Source organism: Cherax quadricarinatus, chromosome 21, assembly GCF_038502225.1.
Source record: "Cherax quadricarinatus isolate ZL_2023a chromosome 21, ASM3850222v1, whole genome shotgun sequence".
NCBI lineage: Eukaryota > Metazoa > Arthropoda > Malacostraca > Decapoda > Parastacidae > Cherax > Cherax quadricarinatus.
Window position 1 is genome coordinate 34704482 of NC_091312.1, and position 9530 is coordinate 34714011.

The 9530-nt window shown below is 39.8% G+C and overlaps 1 protein-coding gene across 1 annotated transcript in view; it reads right to left on the reverse strand.

The window, feature by feature from the left end:
- Positions 1-6582, reverse strand: part of LOC128689180 (carboxypeptidase B) — a 92021-nt gene extending 85439 nt beyond the window's left edge. The window contains exon 1 of the mRNA XM_053777327.2: positions 6536-6582. The gene's annotated coding sequence lies outside the window, so the exon portion shown is untranslated. The remainder of the gene's footprint in view (positions 1-6535) is intronic.
- Between the last annotated feature and the right edge of the window lie 2948 nt (positions 6583-9530).

Sequence of the window (9530 nt, forward strand, 5' to 3'; positions counted from 1 at the left end):
CAGCCGGGATTGATGGGATAAAGATAGAAATGTTAAAAGCAGGTGGGGATATAGTTTTGGAGTGGCTGGTGCAATTATTTAATAAATGTATGGAAGAGGGTAAGGTACATAGGGATTGGCAGAGAGCATGCATAGTTCCTTTGTATAAAGGCAAAGGGGATAAAAGAGAGTGCAAAAATTATAGAGGGATAAGTCTGCTGAGTATACCTGGTAAAGTGAATGGTAGAGTTATTATTGAAAGAATTAAGAGCAAGACGGAGAATTGGATAGCAGATGAACAAGGAGGCTTTAGGAAAGGTAGGGGGTGTGTGGACCAGGTGTTTAGAGTGAAACATATAAGTGAACAGTATTTAGATAAGGCTAAAGAGGTCTTTGTGGCATTTATGGATTTGGAAAAAGCGTATGACAGGGTGGATAGGGGGGCAATGTGGCAGATGTTGCAAGTGTATGGTGTAGGAGGTAGGTTACTGAAAGCAGTGAAGAGTTTTTACGAGGATAGTGAGGCTCAAGTTAGAGTATGTAGGAAAGAGGGAAATTATTTCCCAGTAAAAGTAGGCCTTAGACAAGGATGTGTGATGTCACCGTAGTTGTTTAATATACTTATAGATGGGGTTGTAAGAGAAGTAAATGCGAGGGTCTTGGCAAGAAGCGTGGAGTTAAAAGATAAAGAATCACACACAAAGTGGGAGTTGTCACAGCTGCTCTTTGCTGATGACACTGTGCTCTTGGGAGATTCTGAAGAGAAGTTGCAGAGATTGGTGGATGAATTTGGTAGGGTGTGCAAAAGAAGAAAATTAAAGGTGAATACAGGAAAGAGTAAGGTTATGAGGATAACAAAAAGATTAGGTGATGAAAGATTGAATATCAGGTTGGAGGGAGAGAGTATGGTGGAGGTAAATGTATTCAGATATTTGGGAGTGGACGTGTCAGCGGATGGGTCTATGAAAGATGAGGTGAATCATAGAATTGATGAGGGGAAAAGAGTGAGTGGTGCACTTAGGAGTCTGTGGAGACAAAGAACTTTGTCCTTGGAGGCAAAGAGGGGAATGTATGAGAGTATAGTTTTACCAACGCTCTTATATGGGTGTGAGGCATGGGTGATGAATGTTGCAGCGAGGAGAAGGCTGGAGGCAGTGGAGATGTCATGTCTGAGGGCAATGTGTGGTGTGAATATAATGCAGAGAATTCGAAGTTTGGAAGTTAGGAGGAGGTGCGGGATTACCAAAACTGTTGTCCAGAGGGCTGAGGAAGGGTTGTTGAGGTGGTTCGGACATGTAGAGAGAATGGAGCGAAACAGAATGACTTCAAGAGTGTATCAGTCTGTAGTGGAAGGAAGGCGGGGTAGGGGTCGGCCTAGGAAAGGTTGGAGAGAGGGGGTAAAGGAGGTTTTGTGTGCGAGGGGCTTGGACTTCCAGCAGGCATGAGTGAGCGTGTTTGATAGGAGTGAATGGAGACAAATGGTTTTTAATACTTGACGTGCTGTTGGAGTGTGAGCAAAGTAACATTTATGAAGGGGTTCAGGGAAACCGGCAGGCCGGACTTGAGTCCTGGAGATGGGAAGTACAGTGCCTGCACTCTGAAGGATGGGTGTTAATGTTGCAGTTTAAAAACTGTAGTGTAAAGCACCCTTCTGGCAAGACAGTGATGGAGTGAATGATGGTGAAAGTTTTTCTTTTTCTGGCCACCCTGCCTTGGTGGGAATCGGCCAGTGTGATAATAAAAATATATATACATACATATGTATATATATATATATATATATATATATATATATATATATATATATATATATATATATATATATATATATATATATATATATATATATATGCCGTGCTGAATAGGTAAAATTGGTCAATTAGCCAGAACCCATTTAATATTAAGTCCTTTCTAAATTTTCCCTTATACATTTAGAGATATATTTTATCGTTTATGTAAAGGTAAAAATTAATAATTTTCTACCAAGAGAACATTAGAAAACTTACCTAACCTTATTATAACAAGCGCAATTCAATTTAGCCTAATCCAACTAAATATATTTAAGATATGTTTACAATAATTTAATAATAAACGAATACAATGATTTTTTTTTCATTAGGGTCAGAATGATTTTGCTAAATTATTGCATACACAAATTTTCGCTTGTCTTATATGGCGAGATTTGCATTGCTATTTAAGCCAAGATCGCAAGTTCTGCCTATTCGGCACGATATTATATATATATATATATATATATATATATATATATATATATATATATATATATATATATATATATATATATATATGTATATATATATATATGTATGTATGTATATATATATATCCCAAAACTTACTTTCTGAGATGCTCCCAGCCTTCAGCAGTCCAAAACAAAACTCAAGGAATATGACTCTCCTTAAGACCATGCTAGAGAGTGTATTGAATTTTTCCCTTGAAGATGAACAGTGGTTGCAAGCCTCACTTCCGGTCAGGCTTGGGGGGTTTGGAGTACGCAGATCCTCCCAGATTGCTCTACCAGCTTTCCTATCCTCTTCCATAGCATCAAACAAGTTGATAAGACAAATTCTTCCTGATAACCTCAGTGACTCAACAGGAATACAGGACCCTAGCTAAGCCAGTGCCATCACTGAATGGGAGATGGGAGACTCTTGCTACTCCAACAATAAATCCTAGTGCAGCACTGGCTCACAAACAGTCAAGCTGGGATGCCCCGATCACTGAAAAGGTGCTTGCCAACATGCTCAGGGCTGCAACATCAGATAGGGAGACTGCCCGTCTCCAGGCTGTGAGCGTACCTCACTCCGGGGACTTCCTCCAAACAGTTCCCATATCAGCAATGGGAACGCGACTCGACCCTAAGACCCTCCGTATTGCAGTGGCTCTGCGCCTTGCTGCCCCAATTCACACAGAATGTACGTGTATTTGTGGTGAAGCGCAAGCAGACCAATACGATCTACATGGTTTTAACTGTTCCAAAACCAAGGGCTGGCATGCAAGACACAATGAGGTCAACGACATCATAAAGAGAACCCTTGATACAGCTGGATGCCCAGCCGAGAGGGAGCCCCGATAACTAGCAGCCAACAATACCCACAACCCAGCAAACCACCCGATGTGATCACCATCTATCCTTGGAAGAATGGCAAGCTCTTAGCATGGGAGTATACCTGTGTGTCCACACTGGCTGATACCTATATCCATCACAGTGTTGGGCGACAGGGAGGAGTTGCTGACCACAGGGAGGAGTACAAGATCAGCAAGTACAGGGACATAAGTCAACAGTGCGACATAAGTCCCAGTGGGATCAGAGACCTTGGGATCATGGGGAAAAAATTCTACACGTTTCCTCAAAGAATTGGGTTCCAGATTCATTGACACCACCAGGGACCCAAGAGCAGCCACTTTCATGTTCCAGCACCTCAGCGTGGCCATCCAGAGGGGAAATGCTTGCTGCATACTTGTCTTGCATCCGGCTTCGGAGGAGCTGGAGGAAATTCATGATCTATAATACATTGTACCATTGTGTTCATGTTTGTGTTTTTCTTTAAATGTATTCTGTTTATTAATAAATGTTCACATAGAATATGAAATATAGGGGGTGGTAGGAGAAGAAAATATTCAAACAGCTCCGGGGAGAACCTTGAGTTTTTCCTGAGGTACGTTTCTTGTCTTCTCTGAGGATGAGAGTCCCCATTCCAGCTATAGAGGTGGTAATTCCCTATATTTTTTATTATTGAAATATATATATATATATATATATATATATATATATATATATATATATATATATATATATATATATATATATATATATATATATATATATATATATATATATATATATATATATATATATATATATATATATATATATATATATATATATATATATATACATGTTTGTGTGTGTGTGTGTGTGTGTGTATGTGTGTCTATACTCACCTAGTTGTGGTTGCAGGGGTCGAGTCATAGCTCCTGGCCCCGCCTCTTCACTGGCCGCTACTGGGTCACTCTCCCTGCACCATGAGCTTTATCGTACTTCTGCTTAAAGCTATGAGTGGATCCTGCCTCCAGTACATCGCTTCCCAAACTATTCCACTTCCTGACTGCTCAGTGACTGAAGAAATACTTCCTAACATCCCTGTGATTCATCTGAGTCTTCAACTTCCAACTGTGTCCCCTTGTTGCTGTGTCCCATCTCTGAAACATTCTGTCTCTGTCCACCTTGTCAATTCCTCTCGGTATTTTATATGTCGCTATCATGTCCCCCCTATCTCTCCTGTCCTCCAGTGTTGTCAGGTCGATTTCTCTTAACCTCTCCTCGTAGGGCATACTCCTTAACTCTGGGAATAGTCTTGTTGCAAACCTTTGCATTTTCTCTAGTTTCTTTACGTGCTTGGCTAGGTGTGGGTTCCAAACTCGTGCTGCATACTCCAAAACGGGCCAAACGTACACGGTGTACAGGGTCCTGAACGATTCCTTATTAAGATGCTGTTCTTAGGTTTGCTAGGCGCCCATATGCTGCAGCAGTTATTTGGTTGACGTGTGCCTCAGGAGATGTGCATGGTGTTATACTCACCCAAAGATCTTTTTTCCTTGAGTGAAGTTTGTAGTCTCTGGCCCCCTAGACTGTACTCCGTCTGCGGTCTTCTTTGCCCTTCCCCAATCTTCATGACTTTGCACTTGGCGGGGTTGAACTCCAGGAGCCAATTGCTGGCCCAGGCCTGCAGCCTGTCCAGATCCCTTTGTAGTTCTGCCTGGTCCTCATCCGAATGAATTCTTCTCATCAACAGGGGCACTTCGGAGTCTATTCCTTCCATCGTGTCGTTCACAAATACCAGAAACAGCACTGGTCCAAGAACTGACCCCTGTGGAACCCCACTCGTCGCAGGTGCCCACTCTGACACCTCGCAGTGTCCCGTGACTCGCTGCTTTCTTCATGATAGGTATTCCCTGATCCATTGTAGTGCCTTCCCTGTTATCCCTGCCTGGTCCTCCAGTTTTTGCACTAATCTCTTGTGTGGAACTGTCTAACGTTTTCTTATGGTCCAACAAAATGCAATCTACCCACCCCTCTCTCTTTTGTTTTACTGCTGTCAATCTATCATTGAACTCCAGTAGGTTTGTGACACAGGATTTCCAGTCCCTGAAACCGTGTTGGCTGTTGTTGATAAGCTCATTTCTTTCTAGGTGTTCCACCACTCTTCTCCTGACAATCTTCTCCATGACTTTGCATACTCTACATGTCAATGACACTGGTTTACAGTTTAGTGTTTCTTGTCTGTCTCCTTTTGTGTGTGTGTGTGTATATGTATGTTTTAGTTACCATTTTGTCCTAGGCACATGTCGATTAGACACTAGGCCTGTAGTATGTGTGTGTGTGTGTGTGTGTGTGTGTGTGTGTGTGTGTGTGTGTGTGTGTGTGTGTGTGTGTGTGTGTGTGTGTGTGTGTGTGTGTGTGTGTGTGTGTATGCGTGTGTTGTGTGTGTGTGTGTTGTGTGTGTGTGTGAGTGTGTGTGTGTGTGTGTGTGTGTGTGTGTGTGTGTGTGTGTGTGTGTGTGTGTGTGTGTGTGGGAGATGAGTTAATTACTGCAGACGGGACATTGCAAACACAGCTTAATGGAAGTCTTCTCTTACCTTAGTATCTGGAACTGTGAATTATTATTATTGTCATTATTATTATTATTATTATTATTATTATTATTATTATTATTATTGGCAAATTACCTGCATTAGGTTTCCAGGGCATTACCTGAATTATTATGTGCAAGTAATTTGGGGGAGATAAGTGGGACTTAAGTCACAGCAGGTCACTGAACTGTAACTCCCTCGATACCCACTTCTTCACTATTCACACAAAAAGCTACACCTGACAATAAATTAATAATTATGATATTAAAACCAGCTACTCTGATAAATTGAAGTTGTGGACTGTATATGTTTGGGCTTGCTGTGTACACAGAATATAATTATTATACATAAATTATTAGTGTTATTAAAAAGGAAATTCGTATTACTACTTACCATTTATCACAGGAAGACACCTAATGCTGATGGAACACACCCTAACCTTACCGTAGCAGCTAGAATTTACGATGGCCAACACAAAAACTACTGTAACTTATGTGTAAGCGTCACTTAGCTGAGGTATGCTCCTGGGAGAATTGGTGTCCTCTATTTTACCGTCCTGGTTGCCGAATTGTAAGGGTTGCCAACACCATTTATCCAAATTCTTCAGCAGGAACGTGTCAGAAATTTCTAAATTACGGATAGAGGCCGATATACAGCAATTTACCTTCTAGAATGCCTGATTACATTGCACAATTCAGTCCAGTGTTCACACATTAAATTCAGTATGCCGTCTCTCCCCAGCGTCACTCCTCAGCTTTTCTATACTCTCCTCTCTCGAAATTTCTCGAATGGGCCAAATCAGAATCATATTTTATTACCCAATTATTAAATTATTCATTCATATTTTCCACATTTAGGAAATTGTGTAAAAAAACGTCCACAGGAACAGTGATCTGCATACCTTCCTGACAGTGTAGTTGAGATGTGCACTACACCCTACACATGAGAAGCACTGTAGCCTCTACCTTACATACACCTGCTCATTACGGCTACACATGTGCTAACTTCGCTGCCAGGCATTCCTTACTACTGATTAACCTTCTGATATTTCACTCGGTTTCATATATCATTAAACAGCAATATACGTTAAATAAAACCCCAACATCTTCCATATATTGGAAGTGAGAACGCTCTTCAGCGTTAAATATTTATTGGTATCGTTAGGAATTGGCAACACCGTCAAGTTACGTCACAACACACGTACAGTATGACTAGTGAGAAATAAGGCTACAGGTGTTAGGGTTGGGTGTGTTGTTGACTCACATTTCTCTGTTTACTCGCCTATCTCATTTTTTTTTCTTTCTTCTTCTTCTTCTTCTTCTTCTTGCTGCTTCACAAACTTCAACTATAATATCTGTTTACTTATCTAAATCTGTTCGCATAACTGTATTTACAGAGTTCAGCCTCTACCTGCTGGGCTTTGCGACTGTATTTTAACACCGTAAATGGGCATAGTACCGCATACGTACATGTACGTGTATGTAACACTACAAATCTCCTTTCCTTATGTTGGACGTTGGTGTTTGTTAAAAATATATGAAGTCTTGCTTACTTCCTCACCATCTCAACCAAAAAACAAAAAATTGAACAGAGCAGTAAGAGCCTTTAATTATAATATATAAAAAAAAATAAAAAAAATACTTAGGAAGAATAAAGAGTAACGACGCTCAGACATTATGATGTGCTATAATACTAGCCTTGTGCTATAATACTAGCCTTGTGCTATAATACTAGCCTTGTGCTATAATACTAGCCTTGTGCTATAATACTAGCCTTGTGCTATAATACTAGCCTTGTGCTATAATACTAGCCTTGTGCTATAATACTAGCCTTGTGCTATAATACTAGCCTTGTGCTATAATACTAGCCATGTGCTATAATACTAGCCTTGTGCTATAATACTAGCCTTGTGCTATAATACTTGCCATGTGCTATAATACTAGCCTTGTGCTATAATACTAGCCATGTGCTATAATACTAGCCTTGTGCTATAATACTAGCCTTGCGCTATAATACTAGACTTGTGCTATAATACTAGCCTTGTGCTATAATACTAGCCTTGTGCTATAATACTAGCCTTGTGCTATAATACTAGCCTTGTGCTATAATACTAGCCATGTGCTATAATACTAGCCTTGTGCTATAATACTAGCTATAATACTAGACTTGTGCTATAATACTAGCCTTGTGCTATAATACTAGCCTTGTGCTATAATACTAGCCTTGTGCTATAATACTAGCCTTGTGCTATAATACTAGCCTTGTGCTATAATACTAGCCTTGTGCTATAATACTAGCCTTGTGCTATAATACTAGCCTTGTGCTATAATACTAGCCTTGTGCTATAATACTAGCCTTGTGCTATAATACTAGCCATGTGCTATAATACTAGCCTTGTCCTATAATACTAGCCTTGTGCTATGATACTAGCCTTGAGTTATAATACTAGCCTTGTGGTATAATACTAGCCTTGTGCTATAATACTAGCCTTGTGCTATGATACTAGCCTTGTGCTATAATACTAGCCTTGTGCTATAATACAAGCCTTGTGCTATAATACTAGCCTTGTGCTACAATACTAGCCTTGTGCTATAATACTAGCAATGTGCTATAATACTAGCAATGTGCTATAATACTAGCCATGTGCTATAATACTAGCCTTGTGCTATAATACTAGTCTTGTGTTATAACACTAGCCTTGTGCTATAATACTAGCCTTGTGCTATAATACTAACCATGTGCTAAAATACTAGCCTTGTGCTATAATACTATCCCTGTGCTATAATGCTAGCCTTGCGCTATAATACTAGCCTTGTGCTATAATACTAGCCTTGTGCTATAATACTAGCCTTGTGCTATAATACTAGCCTTGTGCTATAATACTGGCCATGTGCTATAATACTAGCCATGTGCTATAATACTAGCCTTGTGCTATAATACTAGCCATGTGCTATAATACTAGCCTTGTGCTATAATACTAGCCTTGTGCTATAATACTAGCCATGTGCTATAATACTAGACATATGCTATAATACTAGCCTTGTGCTATAATACTAGTCTTGTGCTATAATACTAGCCGTGTGCTATAATACTAGCATTGTGCTATAATACTAGCCTTGTGCTATAATACTAGCCTTGTGCTATAATACTAGCCTTGTGCTATAATACTAGCCTTGTGCTATAATACTAGCCTTGTGTTATAATACTAGCCTTGTGCTATAATACTAGCCTTGTGCTATGATACTAGCCTTGTGCTATAATACTAACCTTGTGCTATGATACTAGCCTTGTGCTATAATACTAGCCTTGTGCTATAATACTAGCCTTGTGCTATGATACTAGCCTTGTGCCATGATACTAGCCTTGTGCTATGATACTAGCCTTGTGCTATGATACTAGCCTTGTGCTATAATACTAGCCTTGTGTTATAATACTAGCCGTGTGCTATAATACTAGCATTGTGCTATAATACTAGCCTTGTGCTATAATACTAGCCATGTGCTATAATACTAGCCATGTGCTATAATACTAGCCTTGTGCTATAATACTAGCCTTGTGCTATAATACTAGCCTTGCGCTATAATACTAGTCTTGTGCTATAATACTAGTCTTGTGCTATAATACTAGCCTTGTGCTATGATACTAGCCTTGTGCTATAATACTAGCCTTGTGCTATGATACTAGCCATGTGCTATGATACTAGACTTGTGCTATAATACTAGCCATGTGCTATGATACTAGCCATGTGCTATAATACTAGCCTTGTGCTATAATACTAGCCTTGTGCTATAATACTAGCCTTGTGCTATGATACTAGCTTTGTGCAATAATACTAGGCATGTGCTATAATACTAGCCTTGTGCTATAATAATAGCCTTGTGCTATAATACTAGCCA